The 26,700-nt window shown below is 28.6% G+C and overlaps 1 protein-coding gene across 4 annotated transcripts in view; it reads left to right on the top strand.

The window, feature by feature from the left end:
- The first annotated feature begins 3,799 nt into the window (after window positions 1-3,799).
- The window catches only part of LOC113552348 (serine-rich adhesin for platelets), a 239,435-nt gene continuing 216,534 nt past the window's right edge, over window positions 3,800-26,700 (top strand). For all 4 annotated transcript variants that reach the window (XM_026955204.1, XM_026955205.1, XM_026955202.1 and 1 more), the window contains exon 1: window positions 3,800-4,475. The gene's annotated coding sequence lies outside the window, so the exon portion shown is untranslated. The remainder of the gene's footprint in view (window positions 4,476-26,700) is intronic.

Raw genomic sequence — 26,700 nt, 5'->3', positions numbered from 1 at the left:
TCAACTTTGGTAAGCTATTATTTTTTCTTTATTTTATACTGAAACTGTTTGTATGAACTAAAAATATAATACAAGTTTAACGATACACTATTCCAACCATTGTCGAATTTAGCAGAAACGAGGCGAACGCTCATATTTTAGTCTATATTATATATATAAATATTTTTTTTTAGGTTTTATTTGTTGTCTTACACAAACGAAATTCCAATCAATATCTTATATGGAACGTATTTTTTAAGACGCAAAAAATCAAAATATCCAATGTTTGGAAGAGTTATTTTATTTATTCGTGTTTTTAATGTCATAATAACACTGTGTAAGTTGCCAAAAATAGTCATACTTTTTTTTTTTACACAATGGATAAGGCTAACAAAACGGGTACTTTTTCTATATTTTAGTCATGACATCAACTGCGTTGAGATTTCAAAAGCAGCTGAACAGTGTGGATTTCAAATATATTGCGCTGCTTGCAGTAAAGCCATTGACTGCGCCTATTGTTCAGAGTAAAAGGAAGAATGTCTCCCGTATATAACTGCCCATTAGTAGAGAATTTCATCGGATTCGAGATCAGAAGGTTCCGGAAACCCTTCTGGGAACCAAAGTCTGGGACAATTGGTCCCCGTAGACCCATTACCCCCAAATAGATCAATATTTTTTTATTTAATTTCTCTGAGTAAAAGAAAAAATATGCATAATACTTATGTGAATGTATAACTGAGCTACCATTTTATTCAGATATAATATAAAATATAATTTAATTAAAGTAAACAATTTTTTATTTTATACAGTTGAAAATATGAAAGGTTATTTTGGATACCGAGAAGAGTGAGTTATTGATTTTTAAGTTGTTATGTTATTTATTTGGTATACTTCGGTCACAAATTTAAAAAAAAAATCTATAAATATTTCATTTATATATTGAAAACTAAGTTCAGATTATACTTGTCAAGAAATAATGGTGAATTATAGTACATAATATATAAGTAAATATAAAACGTGAAGACTCCAAAACTTTTTATTTATTACTTTATCATAGATGCCCATTATCTCCATAAAGAATATATAAGCAAATATTTAAAGTAATTATTAGTAAGCTAGTAACCTAAGCTCTTTATTAATAATTATCTTTATAATGTAATTATATATATTATAAGTAATTTTAAATATAATGAAACATATAATATAGTCATATACTCATAAATACTACATAAATATGTAGCCGTATTATTCTTATGGTTATTTCATAAAAATTAAATTTACACCTAATGAATTACACACCTAATTAAAGTGTATGTAACAAATTCATATTTTATTAATACTTAACAGCACAGTACTCAAATGTAATTAAATGATTTCCTATATTATTCTTTTTTTCAATATTTGGAATATTTTTTTTCTTTTGAAATAAGAAAAATTTCGAATTTAACATGATAACGAATGATGACGGGCAATTTAATAGATCCAAATTTTTTTAATATGTATGTCGTATGTGCTATTGTTCTCCAGTACACTGCATCATGTTGTGAAATTAAATGTGTTTTTTGGAAACTGTTTGAGATGACAGAATATTTTAAGGATCGCTGTAATAGAGTCTAGGATGACATTAAATTATGTTAACTAATAATTTTTTTTGAACTGCTTCTTTTTAAACTAAAGATTAAATTTGTAATTAATAATTAATACATATTGTCGACTTGACGATAAACTTGACGTTGACTTGATGACTGAAACAAATTATATTCATAATTATTAAATTAGGTTTATTTCAATTTTAAAAATATATACTTATATTAAAATAAATTGAAAATTTAATGTCGGTTTTACTTTTTATTATCTACTATAATCAGTTGTAAATGTTACACAATTATTAATTTATATTAATAACATATTATTTATATTATAAAATAGTCGATGTTGATAAATACTTTAAAAAAATGTATCTAAGTAAACAAAAAAAAAAAAAAATGTGTTTAATTTAGTTTACTTACTTTTCATAATATTATTCGAACAATAAAAACTTACGACAATATACCTACATAATGTCATTATGATGTATATGTATTGCATCGTAAATATCCTACACAAATAATACGAGTTGACTGTTGTACCGGATTTTCCATTTATTGTAAAATGTAATCATGTTTGATTAGGACAGAAAGGTTTCTAAAGAAATACAATTTCTATCAGAACACATTTAAGTCCCCTGCAAACAATCAAATACCCTGAAACGAATCACATTCTTCCAGTTATAATAATATTATTGTGAAGCGGGTTTTTCCGTCCAAGCTATTAAAATATATCCGTGAGTAGCGCTCGAGCAACAGTCTTCATGATTACCGACGAAACATGGCCAGCGTGTTGTAAGCATCAAAGTTCAAGTCGTCCAAGGTCTCGGTACACGTGAACGCATTGTATAGGTCAAAACATGACGTCGACGGTGTGGTATGTATACCTATTTCGTCATTAACGGAATTGATTGTAGTCGAGTTAATTCCGAGGTCGACACTATACAGACCCGTTGTCTCCTGTCGTTAGGTTTTTTTTTTTAATTCACAACTCTTAAGTACACACTAATCGTAATAACCGATATTTTGATATCACCCTCTTCCTTATCACAACCCAACTCGTCTATGTACACTAATAAGTAGTTTTCACTACGTTTTGAAATCGCTAAAAACGTACATCTGCACGTGAAGACCAACTGCAATCGAACACCTATTTTCTACGTCATACAGTACCAAGTGTTGCGCTACAATCGTAGTTGATATTGTAAGTGAGATATTCTACTCCCACGTAAACAGGATGATAGTGATTACAGTTGTTATGTTACATTGAATCTCGTGTACGGTAAACATGTACAATACGCACACAAAGGCTGCACTTGTGTTTTTGGAGTACGCTATTGTCGCCGGGTATTTCATAGCGATGTTTCGGAACGTCACGATTTCCATCGACGGATTCGCGTATTTACATTGACCAGCTGTGCAGAACGAGGCATGATACAATGGTCTATGGGACGTATTTCAGTTTCCGACACGAAACTGTTGACCGCAGTCAGTTTTTATCGATTCGGTAGCGAGTATATTCGGTAACCTAACCGGTGGGTCATAGCTGCGATATGTTCGGCACGATTCTTCTTTGCCGGAGAGTAAAAGGAGAAAGATGACGATCCGGCCGGTTCGGTAAATATTATGTAAATTTCACGTTATCGTGGTTTTTTTTTTCGGCACTTAATACTGTCGACTACGCAACAAAAACAGGAAACGTATATTATAATGGCTTTAGTTAATGACGGATTTCGGCGTAATCTTGGTGAACACTGTATATATATATATATATACACACACAACGGGATTTAGGTAAAATGTTTGTCGTAAAGATATGGCGCATATCGTCGTACGGCACGAGCGCGTCACTCCGATCCAGCCGCCGCCGCCGCTGCCGCCGCCGTCGTCACCACCGCGCGTACACACTTATAAAATTATACTATTATTATATTAGCGCGTGTGTATACGCACATGTGTGTATTTGTTTTTTTCACGTCTCTCCTTCTCGGGCCCGCCCGCCACCGCCGCCACCCTCCTCGCGCGCTTACCCTTCGCACCCCACACGTCTTTGCCGGAAGACACCACCGCCGCCAAAACTGGGTCATTGTCTCCGCGGTGGGCGGCGGGGGTGGCACGCGCGTGGCCACAACGGTCGCACCGCTAGACCGCGCGCGCGTCCCCGTGCGTGGTGGCCACCGGCGAACGCGCGCGCCGCGACAACCCGAGCGTCGTCGGCAGTCTGCCGCGGACCATTCATCCCTGCCATTCGCCGAGCACGCGTCTAAACGCCGTCGCGCGAGCGCCGTCCCCCCCAGCCCCCCGTTCGCGAGATTTCCCGCGTGACGGTTGCGTCTCACTAGAATAATTACACACGTCCGTCTCCAGTTTTCACCGTCTCTCGCTCGGAGTTGATATTTTTGTTACTTGTTACTTGTTTTTATTTCGTTTTTCGTTTTACGTTTTTTTTTACCATACATTATTATAGTTAATACGACTGCTACTACCACGATCACCACTATTACTACTACTGATACTGTTACTATCACTATATCACTACTTCGACTACCGTACACCATAAGCTACACGACCACGCGATCCAAATTTAATAACGTCGTTTGTCATTGGATAGTCGATCCGACAACAGTACGCCGCCGTCGTGGTTTCGCGGGAAAACAAAATTATTGAACTCTTGAAAGTGTGTTTGTTGGTGTTTATTTTTTCTGTTTCGGATAGTTTATTATCGTTCGAACGACACGACCGGTACCGAAAAGTTGGTTTTAAATACCGTTAATACGAAAGATTTCGTGATCGCCTTGTGTGCACACCTATGAGGACGCGGTTGGGACCCCGACTGTTGGTCGCGGACCTGAAACCGGTTTCGCACTGGATGGAAACGGCCTCAGTGCCATAAACGCCACCATAACTCAGGTCAGTTTCTATACGAACCAATTGTGAGGCGTCGGGTGTTGTCGCCGCGACTGCTTGTGCATACTATATATATATTATGTAGTTCAGTATGTTATCTATTAGATACCTTTAATGTTGTGTATAATTTGAAAAATATCGTTGGTAAAAATGTATTATTGCACGTATACATATTTAAGAAAAATTAAAGTTACATACATATAATATACGATAGAAATTAAAAAAAAAAAAATTCCATCAAGGTGGGTGATAAATTTGAATAATAAATATTTATTATGCGATCAACAGAACAAATTCAACGTTTCAAATGTAATGTAAATACGATTTTCAATTTTTTTAAAAATAAAAAATTGCTTTTTATAAAAAATAAAGTTAAAGTATTTACATAGATATGTTTATATGGGTTATTACGTATATAAGTATTTTCCAGTATAAAAAAGCAGTTATTTAATAATAAATATTTACAACAATAATTGTACACCATACAATAGCATAATTATACGATATATTATGCCTTTTTAGTTAAAGTAGACATTAAGCGACAAGTAATACATTTATGAAAACCACACACGTTTAATTATATATATATTATAATAATATAGTACTACAACCTACCTCAATAAATTTAACAATACGATTGTATAAATTACGCGGGTATAGAAATGTTCCATTTCGTAAGGACCCATTAAGTTAAAGAAAAAAAACAGATAGATCGTTTATTTTAAGACACGCCTCCGTTAATAAGAATACATTTATTTAAAATAAAACAAGACTTATAGAATCAAGAAAAAAAATTAGCATAACTTGATGTTTTTTTTTTATTGATATTATTATTATTATTTAAGTTATGTATAACTAAGACAGTAGGATGCATATGACCCGTTGCTTTCCGAGACATATACAACTAAGAAAGATTTAACTGCTTTCTCTATGTTTCTTCTCTGTTTTTTACTATTATTAATATCATTATTTTAATGCACCAGGCGTGTTCTTGAAAGGAATTCTTATTTCATGTCTGCGAACGTAAGAGATTACAGCCTTATAATCCTATAGTGTTTCAGCATAAACATTTTTGGCTATAAAGTTCAGTAAAATAATATATACTTAAACTAAAAATTAAAATAAATTTATGCATTCTCATAAGTTTAAAACCCGAATTTAATTTTAATTTTTCTAAACATTTTTTAGTTTTGTTTCCGTCAGCTTAAGAGTTTGTAAACATTATTGAAATAACATTTAAAAATATGCACAACTATATTATTTTATTTTTTGATTTAAGTTCACTTTTAAACATTGGTAGGTATACTTAATACACATTGTATCTACTTTTAATTGGTAAATCGTAAGATAAGTTGTTTAAGTTGGTACTCATTTCTTGCGATAATCAATGATTCAAGTATATTTATAATGTTTTATACTTAATTCATTAAATATTAAATCAATTACAGTATTTTTTTACTGTATTAAATTATACTAAAATAACTGCATTTGTTTATTTGGGTTTTTCAGCCTATCGTTGTAATTATTAAAAAAAAATACTTTAATTTGATTCAACGTTTTACTGTAATATTTTCTTGAATATTTATTATTTTAATGAAAGAAATTATTTAAAGACAATAAATACTTTTTTTTTCTCATTGTTTGAATTTTAATATTTAAGATACACAGTTGGTACCTTTACAAATACACAGAAGAGCGCATTATACAATAACACTGAATAGGTATATTTTAATATAATACATATAAACTATGTATAGATTTATATACCTATATATTGTAGTGATTATAAATATAAATTGTCAAAAATGTTATGATTGACTGATTATTTATTAAACACCCTATATTCAGAAATTATTAAGACAATATCAGAATGTTCTAAAACAAAAATAACGATAAAAAAACCATTATAAAATTATTACTTATCATAAAATACTATATGATATAAAATTATTACGGATTTAATTTAATTAATTCACGCAAGTACCTATAGTCGTATGACACGTTTTACAGTACGTATGCAATTAGCGCTTATTCAAAAATACCATACATACGTTTCATAATTACATATAACATATTATTATATCAGTTAAACATCATTCCTAGTCAATTATAAATTGATTATGTTATTCAACAATTTTTTTTGTTTCGAAAATAATTCATTCGAACAACCAAAATATAATAATTATTCGTAAAAAGCAATTATTTAAAACATTTGAAATTTTGCATGTTTTTCGGAGAAATCACACATGGTATATTAATATTTTATAACGTATACGTGGTGTGATATTATGATGGCGTACATGTGTTTGTGGTGTGTACGTTTGAAATCTACAACAATCGTATACTTTACGTGCGCATATTATACGCCATTTAACAATATCGTTAACGTCATAATTATATATTATAATAGCTTACCGTCGTAAACGCACAAATGCAGACAAGTACAAGCACCTTTGAGGGACACACACGGGAAACAAAACGATGTGGACTTTATTTGAAGGCCTCTCGACGTGTAGTGACGGCGATGACAGAAATAAACTGATAGATATGATTACACAGACCGTGACGTCCGTTTGTGATGTCGCGGCTATTTCAGTTGGTAGGCGCCCCCGCACAGCACGTGGTATAAACTCATAAAGACGACGAAGAGAAAAAAAAAATATCCGGTCGCATAGTTTGAAAACGAAATTGTTTTTAATTCGTGTTCAGTTATTAAATCTGAAGATCATAACAAACATTCTACTTTTAAATATATCTAGTCAAAATGTATAATGTATAATTTACATAAAAAAAAAAATAACGTAGAGTCTAGCACGCTAAATGTGCTTATTAAATGTGTATCTAAACTAAATTTTAACAATCCGAAAATACGCGTAGTTCGATTAAAAACAAAGTTCACTGTTTAACTATATACTATACCAGACGGGTTACCTGCTTCATATTACAATAATTATTCTCGTTAAACGGTTTCTGAACAAGTTTTAATTGTATTGTACCATGGGATCTATCGTAAATTTTGTACACGACCACACAGAATAATGCAATAAACGATAGTGCTTAAAACTGTTAAACGGTAACGATTTCAAAAATATTTCGTATAATAATGATTAAAAAAAAAAAAATTAGTGAAGCCAATTAATCCAAACACAAATTAGGAAAACGAAAAAGACGAATAAACAATTTAAAATATCCCGGAACTGAAAGGTTATTGGCACCAACGATAAAATGTGTACATTGCATAATATTATAGTATAATTATATGCCTAAACGGTGATATACACGAACAGATGTTTATTTATTTAATCATGTTTGGTATTGCTACTTTGAAAAATGTTTATTTGATTTTTTTACTTGAAATACGTATACAGTTGGTACACGTGTTTAATACTATTTAGGTACGCTTCAATTCGAAATGATCTAGTAGAAATATATGAGCAATTACTGATGTAGATAATTAAAAAAAAAAAAGTAAATAACAGTATTATTATGATTAACTGGATACATAAACACATATAGTTAATCATAAAAAATAAAATAAAATTGAGTTTAAGCAATTTCTTTCATTTATAAAATATATTTATATAAAATTAATTAATCGGATTTTTATTAATATAATTATGAGAATGACTAATTATAGTTTTTATAATTTGTAAAAATGATCATTTTTAACTACTGCGCCGACTACCTACTTGAATCTAAATTTATTTTTATGAGATAAATAAAACTGCATTTATGTTCTTGTAAAAATATTTATAATGAACATAGATGATGTATATTTTTTAGAAATAAAATCATTATAAATATGATTAAACCGTTTATTTTTAAATAACAAAAATACGTTGTCCGAAAAATGCGCGTGATACATCAAATGTGAACGTTTGTTTCCGCCACATAAAATTAATTGCGTGCCATTATTTTTTTTATTTGATTAAACAATTTAATATTTTTAATATTTAATGTGTGCGCAGCTATCGCGTATGCTTCTATATAATTATTATTAGTTATAACCAAGTGTGTAGTCTAAAAAGAAAACTTAACGAGACAATGTGATTGATTACCCATATTTAGAAGTTTTATTAATGCTATATATAATATATATAATAGGTACGTCATATCGTATACAATTTATGAATGTAAAAAATAAAAAAAAACAAGAGAAAAAATGGCGTGGTTTCGTGTACCTACGGCGAGTAATATATAGTTCTCATATTCAATCACAAAACCTTCTCCGAGATGGTATTCATACGTCCACGCAAAATTCTTCACGGCATACGGCTAAGTTCTGCAATATCTGCGTACCCAACGAGTCCGGATGAGCAGCAATTTGTCGTGACCGGTGATAAGTGTTCGGCCGGTCGTCACGTTTCTCTCATGTCGTCCAGCACTTCGCCCCTTGTTGCATACATGGCTGAAACTGTGGAAAACGCATGGACAGGCATAATGGTTTTGGCGGCTTTAGAAATAGCTAGGTGTGGAACGGTGAAAATAATTAATCAGATGGCCGATAGCTGTTCGGGCGGCAGGGTGTGCGGGCGGCTCAAGTGTGGATGCGGCGTGGACCGCATAGTGTCCGCTGCCCAGCGTAATGGAAACGAAATTGAATGGGAATCTCGTATCGAAGATAACTCCTCCGTGATCGTTTGGGGGGAGTGAAGGGGGCGCACAAAAGGAAACTGGAAACTAGGCCTATACCCACAAGCCCACACGCCGACCCTCTTCCGCATATTGATTGCCATTCGGCGTATACACACAACACCACACCCTCATCTGGCCGCCACCGATCCTATTCGTATATAATATGTATAGCGCCACGTCCCGAGACTCGAAACAAAAGCACACATGAACTGCAAAAATAATAATACGTAATACGCTCTCACGCATATGCGTAAATACATCAGTGCCGATACGATGCTATGCATTTCTCGTTACACATCAAAAATCATCCCCCTTTTCACCGACACCCGTGGCCGAAAAACAAAACATTTGTTATCGTACATAATATTGTTATGTTTTTCACACACGCAGAATGATAACGCTCAAACCAGAAATTATTTTCCTCCACTTCGGTGGTGTATATTGGTCTTCACCGCAACGGGTCACGAAGAGCGACGGGAGTGACACACGCGTTCTTGCACATATTCTTAAAACAATATCAATAATATATTCGTTTGAATAGTTATTCACGTTCAAAATATGTATTTTTTTGGAAAACGGAAGATGAATACAACACGGTACTATATAATTATACCTATTACAGACAAAACAACCCGCACACACTGTACCTGTACATATAATATAAGACCCGAGTCGAATTTTCCATGCTGTGCACGAAACGCATATTGACGACCGGGCACACTGCGAAAATCCATTAACATTTCCCTCCAATTAATTAACTGTTTTGTAAACGATACGGCTAACTATTACGACGATGCTACAACTTCCGTGATGCCAATTATTGTACTGGTTTAATTGTAGACATAATTATTTATTTCCAAACACTTCCGGAGTATTAAAATATATCGAATGCTCGTAAAATAACTCTCTCTATATACATATATATATTTATATTATGTTTAAACGTTTTATAGTGTAAATCGTTATATATACATAAAATTGACATAATCGTTTAGGGCTGACGTATAAGCAAATTAACAATTCAGTTCTGTAAACGAAAATGTATCATCGACACCTGCAAATAATTGTGTATCTGACAATAATAATGACACTTCCAGTTATACAAACGAATTGTAATATCTTTTACGCATTTATCGTTAACGTTTTCTTGACAATGCACTAATATGTTCATATTATTATTTAGGAATATACATTTTCAACAATTTAAAATATATTTTTACATTTCTAACATTTTATTATTAATAATATATTTTTATTTAATAGAAACATTGCAGTTTTCATTAAAATTGTTTTGGTAAAATGCAACGCTTATTGTTATAATTTTTAATTTTTTCATGTGAAAGTAATCTAAAAACACTTAATTATTTATTACAAGTGAATAACCTTGTTAGATGATGGTATACTTCAGTATATATTATATTTTAATAATATAGTTTTAAAAATAAAGAAAAACAAAAACAGTAGGTAGGTACTTGAATTAAAAGAATAAAAGGTTAGCGTGTTAACAAGCTATAAGGATATTATAAGAAAAGAAGGGCACCTATATAGTATTGTTGTCGTACACGACCCGTAGGAATGAAAAATCGGATAAAAAATGTTAACTATTCGTGATTTCGGACACCTAAATGGCAAAATGCATGTGGCGCGTGTTCAATTAAAACTCACGTAATTTCTGCATTGCCTTCTGGGCGGCTTTTTATTTTATCGCAACATAGTATTTCAAGATAATGCATAATATAAATATATTTTATAGTGGTCTGATATCACAATATACACCTACACAATAATCGTTTTATAAATCCAACTGTGTTATTAATTCAGTCTCAAAGTAAGTAGGTACGCAATATCATTGTAAAATTGTTAATGAGGGTTTAAAGTTTATGTAAACTTGTCAGGGGTGGTGGAAAGAATTCCTTGTGTACATGCTAAAGTTGGCCACCACTTTTAACGGGTTCGGCCTCCGTTATAATTCATTATGAACATCGGATTAGTTTATTGCACGCCAAGTCACCAGTATTAAGTCTCTTACACAAAGGGCACGCTAAGCAAACAATTTTCAAAGAATTTTACTGCAAAGTAATTTACTCGAATAAAAGCGACAAATACAACACCGTTATTCGATGAAACACCCTTTAATCGTATAACACATTTATACACGTCATATTTATGTTATAAGCAAAACCTTTACTTCTATTTACAAATGTATAAAATATAAAATGTATGAAAACTATAAAAATAACATTATATTAATCCATCCATCACTAATGTTTTTTTATTTTTAGTTAACATCCATTTACATATTCATAGTGCAACAAAATAATATGTTATAATTTTTTTTATTTATTAGCTGATGTTTACAAAAATATACTATAAATTATAATACGTTTTAGACGTGAGGATGTTGTAGAAAATTAAACTTTTAATAACATTTTTGATACAAATATGACACCTACAAATTGATACTTGTTTTAACTTGAATATTTGATTACGATCGAAATAGTTTGTAGTAAGGACAAAAAATTATCATTTTAAAGAACTTTTGTCGTTTACTTAAAGTGGTTTTTCATTTGGGTAGGAACTGGACAAAAGAAGGCTATGCATTATAAAAATGAAGTGTCATATATCATAGTGTACCCTAACGCAATGGCTAGCTTTCAAACGATGAATTATTGGTTAGTTTTTACGGTTTTCAATGGGTTATTTGCGAATTTTCACGTATAAAACAAGTTATTTTTTTATAGTTAGATACAACACTACATCGCATGACATAGACCATAATAAATTGTTGAATTCAAATTATTTTCTTATAACGTGAAAAATGTATAATCATTATGTGTTTTTAATATTATTCAAAATATGTTAAGTACAATAACATTTTGTTTTCAAGTTAATTTATAATATAATATTATTTATTGATATTGTAAAAATAAAAATAATTAAGTTAAAATAAAATTTATAAATAATAATAATAATACAATTTTATGCCAAAGTATGTATTTTCTTATTTATTTCATTTCCTTTTTTTAATATTCATCATCATTTTTGTATTTTGTATTAAAATTAATCATAATCAACATCACATAAGTTTTACGATAAAACTATTACATATTATATCGATACAAACTATAAAATATAACTATATGACTATGTAAGTTGCTGTCATACATAAATTGTTTTGATAATCATTAGATATATTATTAAGTTTGATAAAACAGAGTATTCATTTTGAAATACAATTTTTAATTTTAAAATAATATTTAATATTTATAAAAACCTATTTGATTAAAAAAAAAAAAAAAGTGCAAAGTCATTCGTGCGATTATTTTATTGAGAATGGTTTAAGAAAACCAATTAAAATCTAATCGAATTCCATCAATAAGCTATCATATTATAAAATATTTTCCAGTCGATAAATTTTTCAGGTCTGGTCACTTTTTTATGATTCTTCTTGTTTCATTCTCTACCTTATCTTGACTTCAAAGAGCAAATAATTCCAATTTTTTTCATCTTCTCTTAGCTGAGTCCGACATTGGTATATTGGAAGCCAAACACGATAAACCGTCCCCAAGGACGCGAACTACGGTGACAGGGGTTTTGTGGGCTCAGGTCGAAGAAATACAATTATTTTTCCCTTACAGTTCCCTGCCTTATGCTCACCGACTGCAACAAGTATAAAAGGGACATTTTTATTTTCCCTCCGTCGCTTACCTATAAAACCACACCCTTTCCCACAGACGTTCCGAACGTGACGTATCCGGGGATTTTAAGTCGGCAGGTCGGAGAGAAAAAACAATTAGATTTATTGCTATACCAATTCCCTCTAACCACACCGCCATTTTAGCTACCGACCGCACAATGAATTCCGAAATTGGATCTTCGTTCTCCTGACGTAACTAGCGGTAGTTCACAAAAAAGTTTTAACCGTATATATTGAAGGATAGAAAATAACAGAGGTGCGCTTTTTTACTCGACGAAAGTTTGAAACTCTCAACTTGATTGAAAGTCGAGTGTCGTATTGATGATGATACATATATTATATTCTTACACAACCCCCCAAGGTAACCTGTTAATTTAAAATGCAAAAATCGAATTTCGTTGCAACAGTTGGCTGATGAATGTTTTCATCTTATTTCCATACAAGACTAATAGCGATAATAATGACATAAAATTAAAATTAAAAATATGAAAGTTGCATAATACGTATAACATGTTTTTTGGTTAAATTATGAATATAGTAATAATCTGAACATTAATTCAGAATATTGCTTTAATTAAATTTTACAGTAAATAACAATTCAGTTCCAATTTTTCAAATTATTTACTATCTATATTATTAATATTTTGATGTTATATGCAAATACTCAATTAATTTTGAAATGACTTAGTTTTACTAAATTAATTATTTGAGATTAAGTATTGTAATGTCATTTTGAATAGTATTCGTTGCTTAATGATGCATTGTATTTGTAATTGTGGTAATTGCTTTGCAGTTTAAATGAATAGTTTTTAGCTTATAACAGGAATCGGTGGCTCACACATATATTTTATATGCCCGCTCAAAAATACGAGTAAAAAAGAAGAAGAAAAATAGATAAAAGTTTATATTTTATTCCTGATATCTGGTTTTATATTTAATGTTTTAAAATAAAATTAGGGCTTTTGTAAAGTCATATTTTAACTTTTTTTGAACTCGTATTTAATTTTAAATTTGCTATACCAACTTGTATATTAAAAGCAAAATTTCTTCTCGGAAGCGGGTTATATATATAAAAAAAAAATATTAGGTGAAAAAAAAAGTATTATATTTATATTAATTTTTAAGTATAATATGAAAAGCGTTTAATAATTGTTGTTTTTCATCCATATTTGTTTATCGTAGGTACTTCGGGAGTTTCCAAAAGTAAATTTCCTTTTAATTCGATTCGTTAAACCACTATCTTTTAATGACATAGATACATAAAAAGGTGATGAAGGGGCTTGAACCGCTACCTTACGCAAGGGTTTGATTCAAGGTATACCATTATTTTAAGTGAAAAAATTATGAAATAAAAAATAGATTTTTGCATTTACAGCTTCCTATTATGTACATTTTAGAATACCATAGAATCTAATATTGATTTCTAGCCAAAATTCGTTGTCAATGTTTGATCGTTTTCCAGGGGGTTGCCAACGCGTGTCGAGTTCATTTGGCCTCTGTGATTGATAAGATCAGAGGTCGGATGAATCTCTTGTGGAATGCAATAATGTTAAAGTGACGATAATTTCGCGTTCATAAAAAAAATCGCGATTTTTTCCCCTTTCTATTTTTTTTTCTATCTTGGACATGTGCCAGCTGGAATTGGGCCAAACCAAGGCACACCCGCGTGTACCGGAGACTGTTAAAGTTCGTCAAGTCAGAGACGACTGTTGGTCATTTTAAAACCCATAAAATGCATTTTTGTAGACCGTAAAAGAAGAAAACCGTTTTTTTAAGAATATCGACGCATGGCTGTGTATAATTAACAAATAAATAAATATATAAACACAAACTGGATGAAAAAAAAATTTAAATCCTTAAAATGTTAACATATTTAATTTATAGAAGTATCAAAATCAGCTTTCAGATAGTTAGACACGATTTTTTAATATTTCTTTGTGTAATTTAAATGTCTGCTTTGTAATCATTTTGGGCACACGACATGTGCATTTTATCTAATGATTTTATTTTCCCGAGGTTGGCATACTTTATTTATAATCATAATCTTGTACATCATACACAATTAGTAGCGTCATGTATATTTATTTTATAAATTTAAATTAATAGTCTATTATGGACATAAATATTTTTTATTTTACTATAATATAATTTCAAAAAATAAGAGAAATCATAAAATATTATTTATTTGACCTAATTTTGAACTTTTTTTGATTATTTTATATTGATCGTATTATAATTGTTTAAAAAATGTATTTATATTGATATATCCCACGTTATTTCCATACAAATGCGTTCATTAATAATAAATAAATAATATAAAAACAGTTTATACAAAAAAAGAAAATCTAAATGTCAAGAAAATAAACGAGGACTAGTATGAATGCACTACATACGATAAATCAATTATGTTTTAAACTTGTACTTATTTAAAAAAGTATGTTTCAATTTTTAATTTAAAATAATATTAAACATACAGATGGTGCCTAACATTTTTCTTGAACTCTGATGAATTCATGGATTTTGAATGAAGAGTGAACTTAAACTAAAATAATTATGAAATAAATTTAATTAATATTATAATTTCATAAGAAATAAATTAAGTACATTGGACGTTGAAAAAATAGTATTAAATATGTAATTATACTGAATGTTATATTTAACTACAATTATATATTTTAAAAGATATAAAAATAGAAATATGTTAAGTAACATAACGATACTTTTTTTTTGGCCATTGGTTTATTGATTTTAAATGTTTCATGTATTATTATAAAATAAAGACTTAATGCGTAAACGCATATAGAATAATTTATCGATTATGGTAGTTATAATTAAACCGTTTATGTATAGTCCTATACAAATCAAAAATAAGTAATAACTTTTAAGGTCATTGACGAATTATAATACAATAGTGCTTTATAAAAGACAAAATATGTTTTTGTTTTAATTATTGTTTTAACTTACTAAGAATAGAATTTATAAAATTATACTCAAAAGTATGAATTATAAAAATAATTGACGTACACACTGGGATTGTTTTAATTCATTTTGTATGTCCAATTAGTCCTACCGTGATGTATTCGCATTATTAATCTTATGATAAAAAACAATGTTATTGCGATGTTCTATTCAATACTTGTTAAATTCGATTAAATTGAATGGCTTATAAAAGCTATTAAAAAATTCCTTAATAGTAAATACTATACTAAATCATAATAAACGTTGATATGAAAATGTTGTTCGATGTCTAAATCTATTTTTTTTTTCAATTAACTATTTTTTAATCCTAACTGTTTTAAATTACTTTGGAAAAGTTAACGCATCCCATTTTTTCTTCGTACCATACCTACAACGTTATAATAAGAAACATTGAAAGGTCTTAAAACTCAAGAATCTTACGAACACTGGACCATAATAGCCACTCGCCACTCATGGTAACGGACCAAGGATAATAACATTGGAGGTTCAACAGGCATCTTATACGTATATATAATAGCAACTATGTTAGTGTGTTTCTGACCACATTAAATAATTTCGGAAAGAACTTTATGCTGTAACGAAAGTTTTTAAAGCGTTATTTTAATGGTATAATTTTAACAGTAAAAACTACAATTAGTAAATGGACTAAAAATAAATAGAATAGAATTAATATTAAATACAATTATAAAATATTAAACTAATTAATTATTACATGCTATGAACGATGGGTTAATTAAAGTAAAGTAAAAAAAGCTTATACCTAACACTTTTATCGAAGATTATACATGCCTACTTCGTTTTTTTTTAATAAGTTCAATGTCTTCGATCTCACCATAGTATTATTACATAATATTACTTATCAACGAATAGAAACTCAATATATTTTTTTCCTAATTTAAATTTAATTTAAACATTTAAAAAAAATGGATATTTTATTGGCAACGGTAAGAACTTGGCTATTTTTGAGTCTTTGCCGATCCAGTTTATATATACAAATATTTATAATATTATGATTATGGTTACGGTCAAGGACATTGTTGAAATAATAATAATATGCTGTGACACGTTTAATTATGTTTAATTACTTAAATAATATTATTTTATTAAATATATTTGTAGGCTCATATATTTAGGTGATTTAAATAAACTCATCCAACTTGTAAATATAATAATATAAATATAGATTTTGTTTGTTTAATGATCGATTATCATGAACAATAAATCATGCATTAATATTATAAATTCTATATAATGTAAAAATGTATTAGTATTTTTTTTTTATCATATTATTTTATATACATCTTTCTATGTATTCAAACTATTTCAAGTAGCACCTTTATGTCCTTATAGAAAAAAATACTATATAATATATTATAGTATATTGAAGATATCATTTTTCTCAGTTTCTTTAATTCATAAAAAAAAAAAATCATCAATAATCATGGAACTATTTTAAAAAAAATTCAAGAAACATGATTTTAATTAATTTCCGTTTAAATTCCTTTATTGAATACAATGACTTATTATTTCGTTAGAACTGAATATCGCATTTATATTAAGGTACCAAATAGAGTAATTCTGTTTACAGGCCATGTTTTAATTTCTATATTTTCATTCGGTTTGTACTACTTAATTCATCATAAATGATTAATAGAATTTAAATGTTAGATCATAGATATTTTACTCATTTTAAAGACTCTACAATATACATCTAGTAAATCTTATTGGATACATAATTATTTTTGTGATAATAAAACATAATACATAATTATTAAGTTAATATACATCAATTTAAGTTTAAATTTCATTAAAAATTATAAAATAATCACAATTTTGTTTAAAAAAAATCTATATGTACATAAATTATGCACTTTTATAACTATAGTTATTACTGTAACTACATGAAATTTCATATTTTATATTTCTTGATTCATGTGGTAACGTAATGACATAATTTTTCAAACGAATTGAATTTTTCCGAATTTCATTATACTTAATTATTATGTATACATAATGATGAGTGCACAAACGTCATGATTTCTGTTGTGTTTGGCACATAATGTAATTCTCAAAACAACAACTAACATTTACGTATAAATCATGAGCAACTTTCTACGGCATTCCTAGCGTTCAGGTTAAATGAGCTGTTGTAGACCTAAGACTTTATTTTTAACATGCACCGCTTTTCAGAACACCACCACCAGTAGGGATGGTGAGGGGGTCAATGTGGGCGGGTAAAACAAATCTTTTTCGGTTAATTTTGATTTACAAGCTTCAAGCCATTTCATTACGAAAGAGTCGCGTCATTAACGATCTATATATAATAAAATATACACATAATACGTATATATATAAATATTAATTTCTCGTTTTTATTTTTTTTCTCTATCATTTTCCCCTCCGATATGGTGTGGTTTGAAAATAAATGTGTGATTCATGTCCTCATCCTGGACACATTTCACGACGGTTAATGGCTGACGCGTTATGGTCTGAATACTTTGCAACGCCAGTATATACCTATATTGTATGATCGTGTTCGTAAACGTACGAGGATTTAGATATATCCGGTAAACATCGGAAGTTACATGGAAAAATATGTATACATTAAAAAAACAAGGATATAAAAGGGTAAAAATCTTATATAGCGTATTTAATTTACAAAAGATGAAAGTTATCTCAAAGTAAATGATTTCAGAATAATTATTTGAGTATTAGTAAAAATTGTACTTACTAATCATATTATAATGTTTGGAAAAAAACCCTAAAACCATAAAAATTATACGTTTTTTCTATAACCTTATATTTCTATACGCACAAATATTAGTATTAACCTATTTAACAATAGTCATAGGACAATCATCATGGCCAAAACACATTCTATTTTGGATAATTATTTTGGTTAATCAGCACATGAACACACAATGGTCGAATTTATTAGAATCCTAAGCGGCTAAACTGTATTCTTGTAATTTATAACGTAAAATCGACGAATACTAAATAGTATAATAATGTATCGGATAGTACGAAGCTATAAAATTATAACAACACAGGTATATTTTATGTGCATAATCGTCCCAAAATATTGGAATCGGATACAATACACTTACATGATTTTCAGTCATATAGAAGTGTGTTTGATGTTTTAAATAAACGCTATCTACCTATTATGCTGTATTATTATGCAGGTATTTGATAGGTATATTTATGCGTGTTACTTGTTTAATATTTCTCATTGTATTCAGAAATGTTATCAATAAATACTGTATATATATATATATACGTGTGTGTGTGTGTGTGTGTACTACATGATAATGATGAATTAGAATGTCGAAGACATTGTAGATGTGATCAAAGCGTTAAATTTGATGTAAAGTTCTTCAATTATAAATGCCACAGATTTCTATATAGTGCAATAGATATTGTATTTTATATTCTGTATATTTCTATATAGTGTAGTATAGAAGTCTGTGATGAATGCCGGCAAGGTAGAATTATTTATTCGATGATAATTTTGTAAAACTATAAAAATTACATTTAATTTTCATGAAAATAAACGTTAAACGTAAACATAATGTTTCTTACATAGACCTATTAGCTAATAGGTTTATGGTTTTTTAATCAAATTATTTGATAACCATTTATATTTATATAACATTTAGATTTATATAATATAGTACCTATTATAGTTATTTAAATAGGTATTATTCGTCGTAATAAGTCAGTAGGACTATTCATTTTTATAGTGAAATTATCAGAATTTCCGATTTAGTTACGTCAATATTTTATTTTCAAACGGTTTTCTAGAATCAAAGTTATTATCCTTAGTCATTTAAAATGTTGATTATTACCAACAAATATAGATTGTATAAAATAATATTATATACTGTTGAAAAAAAACATATTCAATTGAATAATTAATATTACTGGATAAGTAAAATCACTGATTATATTTTTAAATCAATAATTCTACAACGGATTCGGTTACATTGGTTTTTAAATATGTAATGTGTCAATGGAACTTGATTTCGTAGAAAAAAAAAATTATATTGCCTATCTAGAAAGGTCGATGGACGACGGAGCGGTGTAATGAAAATAACACATAAAAACGTTCCGTATATACTTCTTGTTTTATAGGTTTTCTCGAGTTCATTTGAAATAATAATAATAATGATGATAATAATAATAATAATAAAACACTGTTTTAGCTAAGGCTACTACGGGTAAATAGAGATTTGTGCGCGCGTGTTTGTGCAAGACGCGGCCGGTGGGTAGGTGGAGAGTTTCCAACGGCGGGACCGATGCCAGAAATAGATTACAGTTTATACGCGCAGGTGGCCCATGCACGATAATGAACACCGCACTTTATTCTTCTGCGCGATTTTGCGACTATGAAGAAATATATAAAATAGTGAAAAATAACCCTTTACGTCTTACTTGCAGTACAAATAGTGTAATGAAAGTACACGGAAATATATGAAGTACTTCAGAGCGTGAAAAAAATATTCCCGGAAATAACGTATTTGATAGAAGTAATCATGGTCATTATATTACAGTTTTCTGCAGAGCAGGCGTAATATATACTATAAACATGTAAAGACTGTTTAAATTGGAAATAAGGTCAGGAATATTCCGGGGAAAATTGTATTTGGTTGATCAAACTGCATTATATATTATTTATAAAAAAAACACACACACACACACACACATACAATTTACCGGGACTATATTTTTAGATTGTGGTAAAATTATGTCTACGCGTAACAACGATTGTCCTGTAAATTGATTGACGGCGGTGTAGGATACGAAAAAAATGATCAATATACGTATGACGTGCAATTTAATATTAACGGAAAAAATGCTATGAAGTTTGACTGGTTTAAAACTACAATATGGTGTCGTAGTTGTGTATATGGTTTTAATATTTTATGACCATTTTATTGGTGGTTAATAATAATTAAGCAAAATATACATAAGTTTTAAAAACTAATAATATTTTTTACTTTATAGAATACACAAATTTTATTTAAAAAAATAAAATTATATTCACTATTTTTTGCTATAAATATTTACTTTATCATTTTTAATTCCGACTAAAATAAATTAAAAACCTACGATGTTTCCATTTGATATTAACTATAATAATTTTACTTTCCTCATAAGTTCGTTCTAAAAATAAAAAATAAACAGAAACAACTATAGTAATTTTAAAGCGTATTTTTCAATTGATTTTTATCAGAATGACTTTTATTAGATGTTAATGTAATGACTATGGATGTAAATTTAATGTCATTAATAATTTGTAACAGTATTTTCTTTCTCAAAAAGTGACTTACATGATGTGCAAACTGTCTGTTTTTAATTTTTGTGTAATCAAATGAGGAAGATAATAATTATTTTTTGTCCCAAAAACATTAAAGTAAAAGCTAATAATCTAAATAATTTTATTAAAATACCATCGGTTTCATTGGAAAGTGATTATTTTATATTACATTATTTTCTATTATTTCGCTAATGTTATTATACCCTTATTATTAGGAAAATTAGAATGTAATTAAATTTAATAATAAGAAACAATGACACGAATTTCTACCACTACTAAAATAATCTATAACTTTCTAAGGGATTTAATTGATTTTCGACATTTATTAGTTATTTTTAAATTACAAATTTGATAACATGTCATTGAAATAAACTAAAATGACATAATTGAATGATGTCAAATATTTTTTTCGCTTAATTTATATTCCATTTAATAAACGATTGCTAATAAAATGCATTGTTTAATATTACACAATAATATAATATATATACTTACATGTATATTAAAATAATTTTAAACTATATGAACTTTTATAATGCTTACAAAAGTTATTAATAACAATATAAAATTAGTTTTCAAAACAAGTTTATTTAACTAATAAAGTTAACTATTTTTTGAATAGTTTTTATATATTTTAATAACTCAGTTTCAATATATTTTTGATAAAAATACATTATTTTAATGCAACTCGAATAATCAGTTTTATTAAAAAGGTTTAAACTGAAAATATAAAAATAATGTAAACAATTTAAAGTCAATTCAATTATGAAAAAAAAAAAAAACACTAATTTTATAATATTATAATTTATATGCTAATTTGTTTCATCGTTTCTACGCTTATTTTGTGGTATAATCATATATATCTATATATATTTAACTGTTGTAATATTTATATATATACATAAATATTACAACAGTTTATAAATTCAAAACATTTTTCATTCCAATCACATTATTTATTAGGTAATTTCTGATTAAATGGCATGTATCTACTCTACTAATAATAGTATTATAAAAGCCTTAGAATTATATGGCTACCTACGTAAGACGATGATAGTGTCTACATAGAACTACAATTAGTATAATAATTGTATTTATTACGCCTCTGGTATCATCTTGTATGTATTATTAAAATAATGTACACTTTTCATTTTTGTACCAAAAGATTTTCCAAGTCTGCGTGTATGCTCATAGCAATATTAATATTCGTTATACCTAAATATAGTTTTATTTTTTTTCCAATGGTTCTGTTTGTCGAGTTCTAATGATTTGGGATAAGGGGTGCTATATCTTCTCAAAGTAATTGTCTGGTCCACTGGAACTCGCATGCAATATTATGGTCATGGCGTTAATACTTCTAGCAGAGTTAGTCAAAGTACTTAAGCGCCACTGAACACACACACGCACAAACGCGTGGACTTTCGGATATATTTAGATATGCATATATATATATATATACAGAGATACAGAGTACAAAACAACAAATACAACATTTTTTCATTAATCACAAGGCGGTTTTGTTTGAATTCGCTTGTGCACGATCACCGGGGTCGATCATTAAAATTCGATGCGCAATGTCGACTCTCCACTCTGCCGCTATTTTCCCAAACCTCTACCCCTTCTTGACGGTAGCCTGAAATTTATGGTAATCGGCTTACGGACATGGCCACCGCTGTTCCTTATAACCCGATGCACAGGATCCTCGTTCTCTTTTTCCTTCCCGCTCACCACACCATACATCTACCCACCATAGACCTTCCACAATCCGCTCACCCATTTCTCTTGAGCCTATAGCTACTTTGGTTTATAAAACTCGACCGGTGCACTCTGTTACATTTCCATACATACTTATACGGGCAAAGAGGTTTACAATGTTCGCAAACGGCCTTAAGGCATACGAGTGGAGAAAGAGTAGTGGCACTGATTTTGTATTAATTATAATGATAATTTGATAAGAGTTTATTAAATTCCAAGGTTATCAGAGTGCAGATTATTATGAATACGTTTAATACGCTTAGGTATATTCTTTTACTTGATTTTAACAACAAAAATTTGTTTTGTAAGCAATTCAATGTTACATAAATCATATCATAGTTATAATTGCTGCTAATTCAAGTTGTTTCCTTATTCGTACCTATTCGATACTAATTATTATAATAATTATATAATATGATGTTATTCACCGTGTCATTGCAAAATAGCTTATTTTATTTAGATATTATTGGAATATATAATCAATATGTTGAAAATTTACTACAAGTGATAAGAGTTCATTACAAAAATGTCATATTCAAGAATTGAAATATTATTGTCTTTAAAAAGATAATAAAAATTATTTTAAATTCCATACATTTAACCATGTTTATTATTTTGTAATACATTTTTATTTAATTTGTAAGTTGTATTTATTGGTTTTATTATTAATTTATCCCCGATATTTAATTTCAACAATAATATTATAATGCACATTTAAAGTTCAGTTGATTTAAATTTTAAATAATTGTATTTTGAGCATATATTTGTTCATATTATAAATGCTTATAATTGTATTGGTTCAATTGATTTGATCTTTGGTCTTAGATTATTTTTGATAGTAACTTATCGAGCAATCTCAAAATAATAAGTATCTTGCCAAAACTGTCAGATTGGTTAAACAAATCATTATTTAATAAGTTTTTAGTCAGATTTTATTTAGAAAATCGGGCTTTTTTAGAAAAAACCTACAATAGTTTAAAAAGTTTTTTTTTTAATGTTTTTACTCACATAGATTGAGAAAAAAAATTCAAATCCGATAGAGTAAGTAAACTAAACATGTATTATTATTATATTCAGGTATAAAAAACGAACACACAAAAAGGATATTAAGGTATAAAGCATTAAGATATCATATAATCATTAACTTGAAAATTACCCATTAAAGTAACTTTTTACAAGCTTTTTAAAATGCTGACGAAAATGTCTATATATCTATTGTTAGATTATGTTAATTGTTGACTCTTGAATAATAAACAATAAGAACATAATTTTAAGTCAACTATTAAATGCAAATGATAAAAAAAATTGATTCTTTTTTGAGCTTATGAAATATAAAAAGTTAAAAATTAGTAATTATTCTAGAAGTATATTTTTTCAAAATATCTGTACTGTCTGATAAGTAAGCTTAGGAGTAATGTTTTGGCATTTTGTATTTTCCGTTTTGAATGTTTTAAGTAACGGTATTGATTATTATTTATTACTATATAGACCTCTAAAATTAATAATACATATTTATCATTTTATTATAATTTAAATAAATTTGACGGTTTTTACATAAATAAATATATGATATATTCTATTAAAAACGTAATACAATCATTTTCTACATTTTCAAGCGATAACTATTTTTATAATATTATATAAAAAGATAAATTATGTGTTTGTTTTGTTTTTTTCGGTACATATACATGACATGAAATATAATTCGTCATGATTTGAAATGTATATTTTTTTTTGTTTTTTTTTTTTTTTTTTTATAATGCAATTTTACAAAATTTCACACAAACATTAAGAGTCACTAAAACAAAGTAAGCCTTATGTTTTTGAAATAGTGTCACTCGGTCGTGCTTCCTTAAACTCAAATATTACTGCATGAATGAATTTTTACACTGACAAAGGTTCCGAAACGGGCGCCTGTTAGGTCAAAAAAATATGACATAAAAGGGTTTTAATGCGTTTTAACAATTGCAATGGAATATTATCGCTGTGACTACTAGTAATAAGATATAGTACGTTGGTAGCACAAGCGAGTTGGCAAAGAGTTCATGCAAGTGGAAAAATAAAGAGATGGCTCTTCCGCCCATTCTATCGATCTTGGGAAACATTGCGGCAAGAAACATCATTAGAGTAACGGTTAAAAGATCTTGGTGAAAATATTGTAAGGAAAAAAAGGTATAGAAGGTTAAAAAAAATGGCGGTAGGTTTCGTTTTAGATTTCCGTCTGTGAATAGACTTTAGTGGTTTTATATATATATACAATTTAGAAGCCGTATTGACTTATGAGGATTTCGAGTTCCTGGAGTGTACTAGGAAATTCTAATTGTTTCCACATACGTATTCAATCTTAAATTATACTTCTCTTACAAATGATGTTGAAAAAATAGGTTCTTATATAATATATTAATCCTTATATTTTTTCGTATAGAAAACTCTCCTAAATTTTAATGATTTGTATTTTCTTTTTTTTATGTTTTTATAATCATAGTTATTTTTATGACTTAATAATATTTTGCTGTTTTAAACTTTTATTTGTTTAACTAACTATGTATAGCTTAAGAATGAAATAGAAACAGTTTTAATTCTACCTTCAAGACTTTTTTTTTTATACGATGATTAACTATTCAGCTTTTCTAAAGTTGTATAGACACTGGCTTTAAATTTTATTTTTCAACTATTACAAACCTACTTTGAGTGATATTATTAATTGCGTTACCTTTATACAATAAAACGCGATAATTCTAAGAGTGGTTGAACTTAAAATCTTGATTAAAATTTAAATAATTGAAAAATCATATGTATTTTTTGTTTTTTTTTTATTTGTTTGTCGAGGGGTTAGGTTAGGTTGAAAATCACGAATAGTAAATTGTGTGATTATTATAATTTAAATACTTGTATTATTTTTGATAACACTCATATACATATGTGACCCTTTTATCCGTCTCTTACCCGTGTGCAACAAATTTAATGACTTGTCTTATCTCATTATTACTACCGGGCGTACTCACCCCATTTTCACTCTTCCCCGCGTCACTTTAATCTTGTTACTTTCACGAAATTTGAGCCTCTCGAGTGTTTTAAATTAACACAATTGTTTGTGTATCACGTCCACGATACGAACGTGACGCATTGTGTCGACGGAAAATAGTGGCCTTGCCTCCGGAATAAAAAAAAAAAAAATCGAAAAAAAAAAATGAAAAATTGCCGTAAACGCGTCAGCTTTTTATACTCTCAAGCCAAAATTAATCGTCATTTTATCTGTCAATTAGAACAAACCATCATTCTAGCGATTATTGATCAAGGAAAGTGCGTTTATGAAGGTTCCTTGATTACCATCGTTTGTAAGTAAAATTGCCTGAAACTCTACAATATAACTAGTACAATAAACTTAAAACGATGTTGATAAATATTTGAAATCGATGGTAATTACATTTGTGTTACATGCTGTCATAGTTTTAGTTCTTAAATATATTATTGTAATTATGTAAAATTATCTTAAAAAAGATTCATTTCAATATTGCTATATATTATTTATGAAAAGTAATGACTATAAAATATATATTTATTTATTATTATGAACACCTTATATATATTTTGTCATTATTTTCTTAAAAAATATGTTATATTATTAGACTGGTACACAAAAAATTATTTAGTAAAACTGAAATGAGTTTAATAATTATTTAGATTCAATTAATTTTTAAAATATATATTTATATATATCTGCTTCTATTTCCGACAAAAGATCGTTTGCACCTCCTACGATTTTCATATCAACAAACAACCATTCGATATTTTTGTCCTTCATACCGGGACACAACTACACTAGGTAAAAGAAGATATTT

The sequence above is a fragment of the Rhopalosiphum maidis genome, chromosome 2, assembly GCF_003676215.2.
Source record: "Rhopalosiphum maidis isolate BTI-1 chromosome 2, ASM367621v3, whole genome shotgun sequence".
Lineage (NCBI taxonomy): Eukaryota > Metazoa > Arthropoda > Insecta > Hemiptera > Aphididae > Rhopalosiphum > Rhopalosiphum maidis.
Note: the sequence above shows the minus strand (reverse complement) of the source record. Positions and strands in the feature narration are given on the sequence as shown.